Below are 15,678 nucleotides of genomic sequence, written 5' to 3'. Positions count from 1 at the left end.
CTCAGTCAGCAAAAGAGCAAAACTAATACCAAAAGACAAAAATAATAATAACCAAACTTTTATATAAAAATCTGTAGACTAGTGTTTCGGGAGAAGGGAGGTCGGTGTTGTCATAGGAACAGACAAGATGTAGAAACGGGAAAGTCATCTCTGGTTTATGTGCTGGAAGACAACCACCTAAAAGAGGTTACATGCGTAACAAGCAATAACAAAAACATTGCAAAGTAATTAAAAAGCAGGGGTTGTGGTCCGTGACCTCGATTGTCTCTGGGAATTCATTACAGTCTTCATTACAACACCATAATACACACAAGTGTGTTGTCCGCGCCGCCCGTTGTATTGGCCTATGACTTCTCTCTTACAATAGTCCATGTTCGAATGAAGACACAAAGTCAGAACGCTTCGGAGGTGGCTCCGTCCCGGTTGTGTTGGAAGTAAAATTGTTGTGCCTCTTCCATTTATTCCATAGATCTGCAGCGTAAGCTTGCCATAGACCGGAAGATGTGCCCCCAATGTGCCAATATTTTTCACTATTGGGCATGCACTGCTGTATATCTTCAAAGATGGGATATTTCTTGTATTTTCCTCCTATAGCTTTAAAGGGGTTGTCCACTACTGGACAACAGATGACCTATCCTGCTGGATAGGTCATCAGTGTATCATCGGTCGGGTCCAACACCCGGAACCTGCACCGTTACGCCGCTCCGGCTGCCTCTGGGCATCGGACGTACATTCCGGAAGCAATTGGCTCCGGCCACTGAATAGCGGCCGAGCTGAAGTATTCAAGTGAATAGGAGCAGAGCTGCAGTTCTGCAGCACGGCCGCTATGCTATGTACGGAGCCAACTGCTTCCGTTCCGTACATAGCATAGTGGGCAACAACATCCGAAGCGGCTAAACGGTGTGAGGTCCAGGTGTTGGACCCGCACCCAAGATATACTGATGACCTATCCGGTGGAGAATAATTTGTAGCAGGTCCTATACATTCGTCAACCAATTAAAATCTCCAAAAGTCATCACCGATCACCTTAGTACTATAGATACATTTTTTATTAATGATTGTAATTTTAAGGTCAGATAATTCTATTATCATGGTTTATGGACACTTTTTGGTTACTTGTTGGATACAAAAACTATGGTGAATAAGAACCACAAAAGTATTGACATCTGAACTCTCTCTCGGGTTATTGGCTATGACATATAGGCCAGGACTATAGAGTGACTTGGGACTCACCAAGTTGTACGAGTCTCACCCATACTAATGCACAATGTGTGCGTCTCAATGCTTCAAGGTTGATTTGGATTTGATACCTATGCCATTGGCTATCCCTTCTGGACAACAGTTCATAGTTTATTAAAGGAACACTATACCTAAAACTGGACATTAGATCGTTGTGGGCGGAAAGCATGAGGTTGGACAGATTCTAGGCTGAAAACTGTCTCCGAGGGATCCAAGGATCCGACAAGATTTTTTGTGCCATCTTTAATGAGGGAATTGAGCTGAAGGATCCTTTGACCGACCATCATCTTAAAGTTGTTGTCCAGGACAGCACCACTCTTGTCCATGGACTGTCTTTGGTATTGCAGTATTTATTTAAATGGCGATGAGATGCAATACCAGGCACAGCCAGTAGACAAGAATGGCGCTGTTTCTTAAAAGAAACAATGTTTTTTCTAATCTTGGTCAACCCCTTTAAGATAGAGCAATCAATTTAAAATAAAAAATCTTAAAAAGTTGCAAATATTTTATCGGATTTTAAGTGAGGTTTTCAGCCAATCCTTTGAAGAAATATATAAGTAGAAGTTCTCATTTGTAGGAAACTGGTCTGTGGCAGGAATTTCAATTCCTAAAGACGGGAGAATTAGGTCCACACCCATCGCTGTCATGGTCGACTTACCCTAGCGAATGAGGTTTGGGAATTGGGGAGAAGAAATCAAATTAAAATGTAAAAATACCATCCCGTAATAGTGATCATTTATTAAATATGAACATGCTACACTGTATCTCTTGATCACAAAAAAGGCCATACTCACTAGGTAGGTGGGTGGGTGAAAACCCGTTCCCATCAGGACGCAGGCTGTTATTCGGCAAGATACGCCATGCCTGACGACCAGCACATTATCCCTCCACGTATTACACATAGTACTGACACCCCATGTACTATTCACAGCACTGACCCCTATTCATCACATTTATTTATTTATTTTTATTACATTATTACACAGTTCTGACACTTTCATACATACATATTTATTTTTTACCATCCATTCACACCCTAGCACTTCACTGACACACATTTATCGCACACCTTTGAGCACTTAGTCCGCCACTCCCCTCAAGACTAGTGGGAGGGGCTATCACTATTTAATGCACACTCCTTCTGCAGCATTCTTTGACCCGTCTGCGTCCTGATGGGAACGGGTTTTCACCCACCCACCTACCTAGTGAGTATGGCCTTTTTTGTGGTTTTGATATTTATGTCCCATTTTTTCTGACTGTATCTCTTGATGTTAAATATCTGAATATCTAATATTCATAAAAAGCATCACATCAAAGCGGGCATTTTGGGCGATAATATCCACCCTAGAAGAAAGTCCAAAAATTTTTCCTCCTATGTACATAACTTTCTCCCTCTTACCCCAAAAAAAAAAAAAAGTTTCATAAATTATACCTTGCTGCTAGAGAACAGGATGAACTTCTTAATTCATCCTGACATAATTCTGTGCCGCTCCGTCCTCATATATAATGTAATGTTCTAGAGCTTCGGGGGTTATAACATCGCCTATCAAGAATATATCCAGCAGGGAGGTTGTATTAAAAAAAAATATGTCAAGAAAGTACTGGAAATTAGCATATATTACCAGGGCGAAGTGAACACCATCACTAGTGGTAAATATATTCAAAGAGAATAAAAAGTTTCAATAAGAAATAATAAAGTTATAAAGTTTGTAGTAGTTTTCATAACATGCAGTACTTGCCATAACCAGTGGTGGCGCCAGAATCCATTACTGTCTTTATTGGCTGAAGAATAATTGGTTTCCACTCCAAGTTTTGGTGGTCTTAAATGAAAAATAAATTAAAAATCACTTCTGACCAATAATTTCCAAGTTTCAAACCTACCGTATTTTAGGTGATTTTTCAGAATAAGCGGTCATATGTGTATACATGAGAAATAACATTGTTTGGCTATTATATGACTTGTATTCTAAATTGTATAGCAATTTTCCCCTATGCAGGCTCTATCTCTAAGGCCGAATTCAGACGACCGTAGTATACGTCCGTGTGACGGCCGTTGAAATAACGTCCGTCACACGGACGTATGTATTTCAATAGGGCCGTTCACACAGCAGTTGTTTCAATGGACCGTGTGAAGGGTCCGTTGAAAAATAGAACATATCCTATTTTCTTCCGTTTTTACGGATCCCTCGATAGGCTCAAGTCCATGGGGATTAGTGAAAACGGAACCCACACAGGTGCAACTTGGACGTGAGAAACGGCAGTTTTCACGTCCGATTTTGCACTCGTTTGTGTAAATCTGGCCTTATTCTCAGTTTTCTCTGAGCTAGTGGTAGAGCTTAACAGCTATCCTGTCTTCTATACACATAGAAAAGGAGAATACTGCTCTCCTACCTTTTATCTATCAAATATATAGAAACTGCCGCAGCATGGAGGAGATCATACAGCAGTAATGAGCAGTGTAGCTGAAAATCCAGCACTGGGTGACATAGAAATCTTACCAGCAGCCTGTCTCCTCTCACTCTGCTCCTGCTTTCTCCCACCCCTCCTCTCTCCATAGACTTGTATGCAGAATGTCTGTTGCTGACTCACCCTCTCTGCTTCCTACTCCCCTCTCCATAGACTTGTATGCAGTGTGTCTGTGTGATACTCTCTATGCTCCCTCCTCCTACTCTTCCTCCTCTCCATAGACTTGCATGCAGTATGCCTGTGTGACATTCTCTCTGCTCCCTCCTCCCCTCTCCATAGACTTGTGTGAAGCATGACTGTTGCTGACTCACCCTCTCTGCTCCCTCCTCCGGCTCCCCCTCCACTCTCTATAGACTTGTATGCAGGGTGTCTGTTACTGTCTCACCCTCTCTGCTCCCCACTCTATAGACTTGTATGCAGGCATGTCTGTGTGACTCACTTTTTCTCTGCTCCCTCCTCCTGATCCCCCTCCCCTCTCTATAGACTTGTATTGGCAGGCCGTGAAGAGACACCCCCCACCTTCTACAGATTTTGCTTGACAACAGGGGGTGGATAGTAGATTACAGGAAAGGAGACACCTAGTGACAGTACTTACACACAGAATTTGCATGGATAAAACCACAAAATGTTAACAGTAAGTAAATTACAAAGTTGCTCTATATCAGGTATACTATTAGATTAGCATAAATTGTTTGAAAAGTTACTGTCCATTTAAATTCTACATGAAAAGTTGTACTGTTATCAACGTTTTCTTCTCCAGTCATGCCTAAAGATAAATCCAGAATTCTGGTTACCCATTCCCAGAGACCAGTTTCAGCACTTTATAGCTTTATGTAGTCACATTGAGCATATTTTTTAGAGAAAAAGTAGAAGACAACTGTAATGCCCTCTGAGGCCAGTACATGAGGCGGCAGAAAATGGTGCCCACCTGCGTGCAAGTCTCATGGAGTTTGAGTCAAGCAGCTTTGTGTAGACAAAAAAGAAAATAAGTATAAAGTATATATTTTTCTGCACCAAAAAAATAATCTCCGTTTCCTGTATTTTAAGGGGTAAAACTAGTTATTTAGGCCGCCCGGTTGCTTGTGCGTCCTTTTCCCCTGGCAGCCTCTTCTGCCTGTATAATTTATACCTCAGAGTACATTTACCACTCGCAATTTCTATTTAAAGGTGCTGTGTTTGTGATGTCTTCCTGACACTCGACCACCATCTGCACACTTTGCCCCTTCGGGAATTCCCTCGTTAGACAGAATCAACTTTGTCGCACGGTTTCCTTCGTTACAAGAGATGAAAGTTTCCTTTTGAATTACCCACAAAGAAAAAAGAGAACTTGTAATCCACTTATAAATCCTCATATAAACGAGAAGGCTCTATATTCCCTTTCCATTTTCTTCACCTTTTTTTTCCCCCTATTTTGAAAGCATGAACTCGCCTTTGATCTCTGAGCGCACCATAAAATATTCGTGGGGATGGGAAAGGGAAAATGAAGGCATTGTGAACGGGTTTCTTAAGATGTATCGGCTGCAGAGGATCAGAGAGTCTTTTAGGAGTGAGGAGCTTGTAGAGAGATAATGTCGGAAGATGGCCATGGCATGATCAATGTACCAGGAATACAAGGCCATGTTCACTAATACCCCACACGTTTAACGTACTGCTTTAGCAGCATCCATAGGAGGTTGTGTATTAATACAATTGTCGTCACGTTGCCCGTGCTTAATATTTCCATTGTTTTTCTTTCAATGGCTACAACAACATTTTATACATTTCATAATTGTTAGTAGACATACATAGGGGCAGACAACTGTTGGGCAATTGGCCCGTGGAACTATGGACTCACACAGCCAAAGTAATCGGGACCCAGTGGTGGGCCATGTAGTGGATAATTTTTAAGGTCCTATTACACGGCCCAAAATGGGCCATGAAAACGAGCACTGATCGAGACAGCTAGTTGACCGGCGCTCGTCTGCTCCTTTCGCACGGAGCAATGTTTTGTTATGTATGGGGACGAGCGATCGTTCGTCCCTATACATTTCTATCATATCGGGAACGCGTCTCCCTGTTTACAAAGGGAAATGTGCTGCCAACAATGATAATATTTAGCGCTGCATAAAAGATGCGATCAGGCGATCGGCTGATCGTTGCCCTGTGTTTCATATGAACGCTCGTTTGCCCGATCATTGGCCTGTGTAAAAGGGACTTTAGTGACCGATCCTGAGCCGGCCAATCATCTGCACACAATTTAAGTGGCAGGTGGTGAAACCCTCATTGCAAGATAACTGGCACTTTAGATAAATCAGAAACGATCGAGAGATAGAGGATTGACTTGAAGCTCTTAGGCCACAATGCAAAATCTAGAACATGCCCCCCCCCCTACCATGTGCCTTTTATAATACTGGTGTCTTTTTAAGTGGGAGAGGGGGTTGGGAACTTATCTCTGAGTTACTAGTGTATGTGTACCCCTACTACATCTGCACTCATAAGGCTATGCCCCGATGCAAAAAAAAATTCGGCAGAGCCTACCAATTTGGACAGGATGCACCAACCATCTAATGTCTCTGGGGCCACAAGGCATTCAAGGAAAATAAGGATCGATGGACAGCTTGGATATTTCTTCGGAAATAACCGATGTTAGGGGGTCTGACAGCCTCTCCATGGAAATGGGGGTTGCATTAGGGATTCGAATCTGAGGATTCTTGGAAGTTTACATTTCCAGTGTTCTACTGAGAATGCAAAAGAGCTTGCAATCAAAGCGCTCAAGATGGGGGGACGACGGACTTTAAACAAGAGGCACTTGTTGCATGACCACATATACTTGGCTGAAGTTATTTTCCAGAATTGAAACCCAAGTGAACCCATCTCTTTTGCAGCATTTTTTGTGAAGATGACACAAGAGGGATCTTAACCCTTATTTGTTCCCCCGTCTCACGGAGACAATGTGACAGTACATTGTGTGCGTGACGAGAGGACACCCGCCAAAGAAAAGGGTTCTAATTGAAAGGCCACAGCATCCATGCAATATAGAAATATTTCCAGGCATCGCCTTGGAAACGATGCAAACCGCTGGAAAGTGAGAGAGAAAATACTTCTATGCTGAACTTTCAAGGTTATTTTTTTTTTTTATATATCGTAAAATTAAAGCGTTTTTATTTAACCCTCTCCGCCGCCGGTGCTGCTCCAGAGCTTGTCAAAGTCTATTCCACTTACTAACTTTCTAGCTCCCAGCAGCCTCTGCTCTGTAATGACTCCACGCTCAGCATGTTGTCAGTTCCAGCAAGTTATTTTATATTTACTTTTTTTCGGCTGCAAATTTGACCTCCAAAAGAGCAAAGTCAACGGAGGCTTCAGACGACGGTTTATGCGATAAATCCGAAAGATGGCAAACTGAAGGGTGCTAGTTAGCCCAAGGGGGAAGAAGCCTCCAGGGCTTGTAAAGACAGGATGGGGGAAAGTCTGGGGTTAATGACAAGGTCTCTGCAAGTCTTCCAGGAAGCCTAGCAGGAAATTCCTCAGATTCCTGGCTTGTGGGGTCATTATTGAGCTGAGGCTGCAGAGCGAGAGCGAAGGGGGGTGAGCAATAGGAATACAGACAATAACAATGCAATGGGCAATTATACAGAACAGGCACAGAAAAAAAGCGCACCCTGTACTGTAATTAATGCAAAAACATTCGTTCCATTCCTCGTCATACGTTCCAAACCTCGTCATTAGCAGCACTTATGGAAAAAGCTTGCGCTGTGTTAAACGCAAAAGCCCTAAGGGGAGTTTATAAAATGTATTAAAGTAAAAACTATGCAAAAAGCAGGGAAACATGGCTCAGGAGGACTTTATTTAGAGATGCACACAACACTTCCTGTGTAGGAAGCTAAAACGCAAGCAATGCGGTCAAAATCGACCCTCTAATAGTCTATATATATTAATATGGCGTTTCATGCATTAGCTACTTTTTTTAATGTTGTTTTGCATCAATTTTAACAGAAAAACTAGACTAGGGGCGTTGTTTCCTTTAAAAAACAAATCTGGAAATGTGGGTGTAACTAGTTTTGGAAGAACAGGGGTTATTCGAGGCGTTATTTGAAGCTCGTTGTCCTCCATGCAAAATCTGCTACAGGCTCCCCTCACCTACCATGTGGCATTTATAATATTGGTGCCTTTTTATGTGACAGACGAGACTTTCGTCCCCCTCAGGCACCAAGGTCCGGGTGTGACTTACCTACAGCTTCGTCCCTGATGGGTATACTATGATTCACTATAGGACAGGTTTTCTTTTAGTAATCGGGTGATCCTTACAACGCTCCCCCGACCTAAGAAGCTGGGGGCTTGTCACCTTTTAAGGGGTTGTAACAGAATGGACAATTATCACCTATCTACAGGACAGGTCATGATTGTCTGATCACTGGGAGCCACACCGATCGCCCCAAACCTCCTTCTCACTGAACCCCCCCACAGTAACGAGGAGCATGAATGGAGCACTCTACTCAGCTTTTTCCTTCATTTCGATAGACTCTGAATGGAGCGGCTGCGCGCATGCTTGACCGCCGCTTCATTCAATGTCAAGCAGTGAGGAGGATCTGGCGTTCTCGTGATCGATGGGGCCCCCAGCGATCTGACAATTGTCACCTACCCTGTGGATAGGTGATAATTGTCCAGTCTAGGAATAACCTGAATCACACAGAACTTGGTCAACTTTTTTGTGGACGAACTCTTCCACTACTGCTTTGTTGGGAGATGCTATCGGCGGCCAATTGACCTAATTTCCCACACCACTGAGTAGAAGTCACTTCAGGTCGAGACATTCACACCCTATAATCAATCCATAAGTGGAGCTTTTAAAAGAAAACATGAGGGACAAAGGCTTTATCTTTATCTTAACACAAGTTTCCAGACATTTTCAGACCCTTTTAAGGTTTGTGAATACCACCTTCTAATCCTACAGAGAAGTTCAAATGTTCAAAATGTCTTTCAACCAAATGACGGCAAAAATTATAAAAAAAAACGAAAAAAAATACTACAATAAAAATGTTTACAAGCTGCATTAGTAATCTGGGAATACGAGTTCAAAACGAAAAACTGGGTCGACATCTCCTTTAAAATGTTTTGCTGTGACTTTCAAAGTAGGCAGAAAGAACACAGCATAAAAAAAATTGAAATGGACATTTAATAAAATGAGTAAAATATTGTTAGACCTTTATGTATTCAAACCTTTTTCACAATGATTCGTCCACTAGGTGGCACTATGATATTGCTGCCTTTGCAAAATATAATATTTAAATACCCATCTACTCTTATCCACTAAAATAAATCATTAGCTGACAGTGAGTGAAATGTGTGATCTTGTTCTCTGGGGGGTTTTGTCATGTGTTGTGTGATATAACCCTGACACGTCCTGCATTGTATCATGTTGAATCGTATCTGGTTTCCTGTTACTCATTCGTATAAGGGTGGATAGCGGTGACACATCCTCTGTGCATCACCTGTACACAGATCTACTAACAATATGATAATACTCGGAATCTGCTATGATCTGGAAATCTGCCTCAGATCATGCAGAGCTGGGGCACTAGCCGGGTCATCATAGCAAGGGCTAAACCATATAGGGGTTTCCACAATCCTTTTTTTTTACCACACGAAGCCTGCTCCAATCTTTTCCTGTGTCACTTTTTGGAATTATACAATTTAGTGCCAACAGTGGTATTATTTAGGGCTGTGAAAACTAGCGTTGATCGGCGCTCGTTTGATTTTTTCACAAGGAGCAATGATCGGTTATGTATGGGGACAAGCGATCGCTACTACAATCGTTCGTCCCCATACATTTCCATCATGTCGGAAGCACATCACCGTTTACACATGGAGATGTGCTGCCGACTAGCGACCGTTTTACTGGCTGGAAAACGGGCAGATCAGCCGATTAACGAGTGTTTGTTCATTCATCGGTTGATCGTTGCCCTGTTTACACAGGGCAATGATCAGGAACGAGCGTGTACATGAGGGCTCCTTTGCCCAATCATTGGCCCGTGTAGAAGGGCCTTTATATTAGTAGTGTACAGTACTGCTATTCAGCATTGTGTGTTTATATTGTTTGCACTGTATTATTGGAATACCACATAGAACTGATATTTGGTCACTTATGTGTTCATTGTATGGCACTGTTATGTGTTCACTGTTTGGCACTGTTATCTGTTCACTTTATGACACTGTGATGTGTTCACTGTGTGGCACTGTGATGTGTTCACTGTTGTGTGTTCACTGTGTGGCACTGTTGTGTGTTCACTGTGTGGCACTGTTGTGTGTTCACTGTGTGGCACTGTTGTGCATTCCCTGTGTGAAACTGTTGTGCGTTCCCTGTATGGCACTGTTGTGCGTTCCCTGTGTGGCACTGTTGTGCGTTCTCTGTATGGCACTGTTGTGCGTTCCCTATATGGCACTGTTGTGCGTACTCTGTATGGCACTGTTATGCGTTCCTTGTGTGGCACTGTTGTGTGTTCACTGTGTGGCACTGTTGTGTGTTCCCTGTGTGGCACTGTTGTGTGTTCCCTGTGTGGCACTCTTGTGTGTTCTCTGTATTGCATTGTTATGTGTTCCCTGTATGGCACTGTTGTGTGCTCCCTGTATGGCACTGTTGTGTGTTCCCTGTATGGCACTGTTGTGTGTTCCCTGTATGGCACTGTTGTGTGTTCCCTGTATGTCACTGTTGTGTGTTCCCTGTATGTCACTGTTGTGTGTTCCCTGTATGGCACTGTTGTGTGTTCCCTGTATGGCACGGTTGTGTGTTCCCTGTATGGCACTGGTGTGTGTTCCTTGTATGTCACTGTTGTGTGTTCCCTGTATGGCACTGTTGTGTGTTCCCTGTATGGCACTGGTGTGTGTTCCTTGTATGTCACTGTTGTGTGTTCCCTGTATGTCACTGTTGTGTGTTCCCTGTATGGCACTGGTGTGTGTTCCCTGTATGGCACTGTTGTGTGTTCCCTTTATGGCACTGTTGTGTGTTCCCTGTATGTCACTGTTGTGTGTTCCCTGTATGGCACTGGTGTGTGTTCCCTGTATGTCACTGTTGTGTGTTCCCTTTATGGCACTGTTGTGTGTTCCCTGTATGTCACTGTTGTGTGTTCCCTGTATGGCACTGGTGTGTGTTCCCTGTATGTCACTGTTGTGTGTTCCCTTTATGGCACTGTTGTGTGTTCCCTGTATGGCACTATTATGCAGTTAGTTTATGGTACTGCATGTTAGTATTATTTATACACTGTATAGCACTATTATATGTTCACAGTATGACTATATTCTTTAGTTACTGTATGGCAGTAGTATATGGGCACTGTATGGTGCTGCTATTTGGCATAGTATGTTTACACTTTATGGTACTACTAAATAGGATTATGGCACCACGCATTTTTAACCTAGAGCCTCTACAGGTTTTGAACCAGGCCAAATAAATCCGGTTAGGTCCGTCTTGTAATTTTTGATATTCCCTGTGTTAAAGGCTTTTACTAACGTACGGGAGTTTCCATCTGTTTTGACACCTATGGATAACAGTGGCTTCTACATCCATACACAGTTCCCTTTGAGATAAGCGGTGCCAGAGGTTTATCTCCGCTGCTCAGCCCCGCTCTTCCATAGGGATTAAAATATTCTTGAACGTAAAACAGGACAGATGATGAATGGTGGAAACTGCCAGATGAAGCTTTTATAGGTAATAATCAGATCTCTATGGCCGAGTTGGACATTTCTTAGATCTGGTCAGTTGTTTTTGCCGTTGATCATGTGTCCTGACCTCCAGCAGATATCTGTGAGGCCAACATATAACAATGGACATCGGTTTAATTGATTTACCGACATATTGGGAACTCATCTCCTAGGTTATATGCTATATTTTAATCTTAATAGGTTTCCGATTATCAGTCAAATCTAATAAACGGTCAGGAATAGGTCCGGTATTAGTCGCGTATAGCGACATACTTGGTCACAACTGACCGGTTATATCAATTCCTAATAATCTATAATAAACTCGAGCAGCAGCTCCCCTGTAATTTCCAACCGATCCAAGTGGATATAGACCATATTGTGTCACGTCACAGGCGCCGCCATCACCCTGGTCCCCGAAATACTTGACAATCAGGAGCCTTAAGGCCCTTTTACACTGGGCGATTATCGTGCAGACGAGCGTTCATATAACGCTCGTTGCCGATAATTGCCCTGTGTAAACAAGGCAGCGATCAGCAGATGAACGAGCAAAGGCTCGATCATCTGCTGATCGTATCGTTTTAAAAAAATTACATATTATCATTGTCGGCAGCACATGTCCCTGTGATGACACGATGCCGACATGATAATATTGTATGGGGACGAGTGATGGGAGTAACGACCGCTCGTCCCCATCCATAGCTCCGTGTGACAGAAGCAAGCGAGCGCCGATCAACGATGTCTCGTTGATCGGTGCTCGCTGCACCGGACGATTGTCGGCCGGTGTAAAAGGCCCTTTATTCTTCGGTGAAGCCCCCACTCCCCTCCTGGTATTAATTAGCAGCAAGTTACTAAACTACTGAGTTGTTTTCTTCTTCAGCTCATTAGCTGTAATAAACCAGGAGTCATCGGAGAGGGGGATGTTTATTAACCTGCAGGTTGGGGCCAGGAAAACACTCTGCACCACAGTCACTAATCCATCCAGGATCCCGGAGAGTGACAGATTTATGGGTTAAAGTCATCATGGATGGAGGCACAGCAGGGAGGCTGCACATTGTATGGACTGTCAACAGGCGCCAGGCCAGAGCTGTGCAGAGGAAATAAGGAGGGATTCATTCTGGAAGCTGTAATCTGGGAGAGCCGCCATTTCTCTAAGGGTATGTGCACACGGCGGGGGTCCGTAACGGCTGAAATTACGGGGATGTTTCAGCCTGAAAACATCCCCGTAATTTCAGCCGTACCGGCATGTGCAGGCGCTTGAACGCCGCGTGAATTACGGGCGTAATTAGCGCTGCTATTCATTGGAGTCAATGAATAGCGGCTCCAATTACGGCCAAAGAAGTGACCGGTCACTTCTTTGACGCGGGCGTCTATTTACGCGCCGTCTTTTGACAGCGGCGCGTAAATTACGCCTCGTGTGAACAGACAAACGTCTGCCCATTGCTTTCAATGGGCAGATGTTTGTCAGCGCTATTGAGGCGCTATTTTCGGACGTAATTCGGGGCAAAAACGCCCGAATTACGTCCGTAAATAGGCCGTGTGAACATACCCTAATAGATGCGTCAGGCCCCGAGGCGTTATTTTCTATCAATGGTCAGATATGTGATTCACTCTACAGAGAACTACCTTTCCAGGTTCATAGAAAACAGCACTGACACTTGGGGTACAGGATAATCACACTGACACTTGGGGTACAGGGTAATGATACACTGACACTTGGGGTACAGGATAATGACACTGACACTTGGGGTACAGGATTATGATACACTGGCACTTGGGGTAGAGGATAATGACACAGAAACATGGGGTACAGGATAATCATACACTGACACTTGGGGTACAGGATAATGAGATGCAGACACTAGGGGTAAAGGATTATGACACACTGACACTTGGGGTACAGGATAATGAGATGCGGACACTTGGGGTACAGGATAATGATACACTGACACTTGGGGTACAGGATAATGATACACTGACACTTGGGGTACAGGATAATGACACACTGACACTTGGGGTACAGGATAATGATACACTGACACTTGGGGTACAGGATAATGATACACTGACACTTGGGGTACAGGATAATAATACACTGACACTTGGGGTACAGGATAATGATACACTGACACTTGGGGTACAGGATAATGACACACTGACACTTGGGGTACAGGATAATGACACTGACACTTGGGGTACAGGATAATGATACACTGACACTTGGGGTACAGGATAATGACACACTGACACTTGGGGTACAGGATAATGATACACTGACACTTGGGGTACAGGATAATGACACACTGACACTTGGGGTACAGGATAATGAGACACTGACACTTGGGGTACAGGATAATGACACTGACACTTGGGGTACAGGATAATGATACACTGACACTTGGGGTACAGGATAATGACACACTGACACTTGGGGTACAGGATAATGATACACTGACACTTGGGGTACAGGATAATGACACACTGACACTTGGGGTACAGGATAATGATACACTGACACTTGGGGTACAGGATAATGATACACTGACACTTGGGGTACAGGATAATGACACACTGACACTTGGGGTACAGGATAATGAGACACTGACACTTGGGGTACAGGATAATGACACTGACACTTGGGGTACAGGATAATGATACACTGACACTTGGGGTACAGGATAATGACACACTGACACTTGGGGTACAGGATAATGAGACACTGACACTTGGGGTACAGGATAATGACACTGACACTTGGGGTACAGGATAATGAGACACTGACACTTGGGGTACAGGATAATGACACTTGGGATACAGAATTGATGAATTTTTTAATAGCACAATATTCGGAGTTTCTATCTGACTACTCAGCTCCACAATTCTATATTTTTAATTTGCCTGTCCCCCTGATAAATTGAATACAGCGAGTGGCTAACTGGTTGTGTCTTCCCTAATTAGAATCGGGAGCCTCTATGTTATAATTAATGATGACGGGATGCCATTTATATCTCGGAAATATGCAAATTTCATGGAGAGATTGAGTTGAGCGAGCACAAACACACCAATCAATGACACAGGTGACGGATTGTGTTGTGAGGCCGCAGTGTCAGGTAGACGACATGAACTCCATTATTGATTATAGATCGGCTCCATCGTTTATTAGACCTTTTAACCTATCAGAAAATCTGGCACCTATGGGACTGGACAGGTGCTGCAATGTCAGATTTTCTGGATTATCAGACTGATATATATTAAGTTTCAATTTACCTGGAAAATAAACTAAGACATAACATCTAGAGTATATATGAAATGTGGTCCCGTTGGGCTGAGGGATTGAGAGTCCATAAAGGCCTCCAGGTAGACACCCTCAGTACCTCGCTTGTCCATGGATTGTGTCTGGTTTCGCGCATCTCATTCCTATCTAATTAAATCTGGCTAAATTGCAATACCAGACACAGCCCATGGACAGATGTGGCGCTGTTTCGGGGGGAAAAAAAAAAAGCTTTCTTTTGTTCTGATCCTGGACAATCCTTGCTGATTGATTAACCCTGTCAACAGGAAGTTATAAGTTCCTGCCGACAGCTGGTAGGAAGAGAAGGATGTTAAGTGAACCTTTTGCTGTCAAACATACCCCGCACAGTATACGTTTTTTTCTAACATGAGGGCTTATAGGTGATCGGTGCCACTGTTAAAGGGGTTTTCACAATCAATATTTAGCACCTGTTCGCAGGATATGTGATAAATATCTCATAGGTGGGGCTCCGACCGCTGGGACCCCCACCGATCATGAGCTTACCTTGAGGTTTATGAGAACCCCCGTAGTAACGGAGCAGAAGTGCGCATGCTCCACCACCGGTCCATTCATTTCTATGGGGCTGTCGAACATGCCCACTACAGCTCCTCTCCTAGGGACGCAAGGTAAGCCTGCTGTCGTGATCGGTGGAGGTCCCAGCGGTCGGACCCGCACCGATCAGATCATTTTAAATAATGATTATGGGAAAACCCCATTAAGTCTACGTCACAGCCACCATTTAACATGTATGTCGAGAGCTTTTCATGACATATACGTTGAATAGTTGCCATAATAACCTTTGGGGGGTGGATGTTACTGTTAAGCATATGTCACAGCCTCCTTTTCATGTTTACAACCTTTTCCCGGCATATACGCTAAACGTACGTCCAAAAACATGTTGTGAATGGGGCCTTACAAAGTGTATCCGTTTTGCCTGAAGTGTTAAAAAATTATTTTAGACATCTTGACCCTTCAACTTCTCTTCTGGGGTCCCAAGAGAGTGTGCGCTA

General features: G+C 43.6%; 1 protein-coding gene and 1 long non-coding RNA gene across 2 annotated transcripts in view; one reads left to right on the top strand and one right to left on the bottom strand.

The window, feature by feature from the left end:
• Window positions 1-15,678, top strand: part of KIRREL1 (kirre like nephrin family adhesion molecule 1) — a 173,656-nt gene that overhangs the window by 48,861 nt on the left and 109,117 nt on the right. The gene's annotated exons all lie outside the window — the stretch shown is intronic.
• LOC142664562 (uncharacterized) overlaps window positions 2,681-15,678 on the bottom strand; it is a 143,662-nt gene continuing 130,664 nt past the window's right edge. Inside the window, exon 4 of the long non-coding RNA XR_012851318.1 lies at window positions 2,681-3,059. This is a non-coding gene — a long non-coding RNA (uncharacterized LOC142664562). The remainder of the gene's footprint in view (window positions 3,060-15,678) is intronic.

Source organism: Rhinoderma darwinii, chromosome 12, assembly GCF_050947455.1.
Source record: "Rhinoderma darwinii isolate aRhiDar2 chromosome 12, aRhiDar2.hap1, whole genome shotgun sequence".
In the NCBI taxonomy this organism is placed as follows: Eukaryota; Metazoa; Chordata; class Amphibia; order Anura; family Rhinodermatidae; genus Rhinoderma; species Rhinoderma darwinii.
This window is presented reverse-complemented; position numbering and strand designations above follow the sequence as displayed.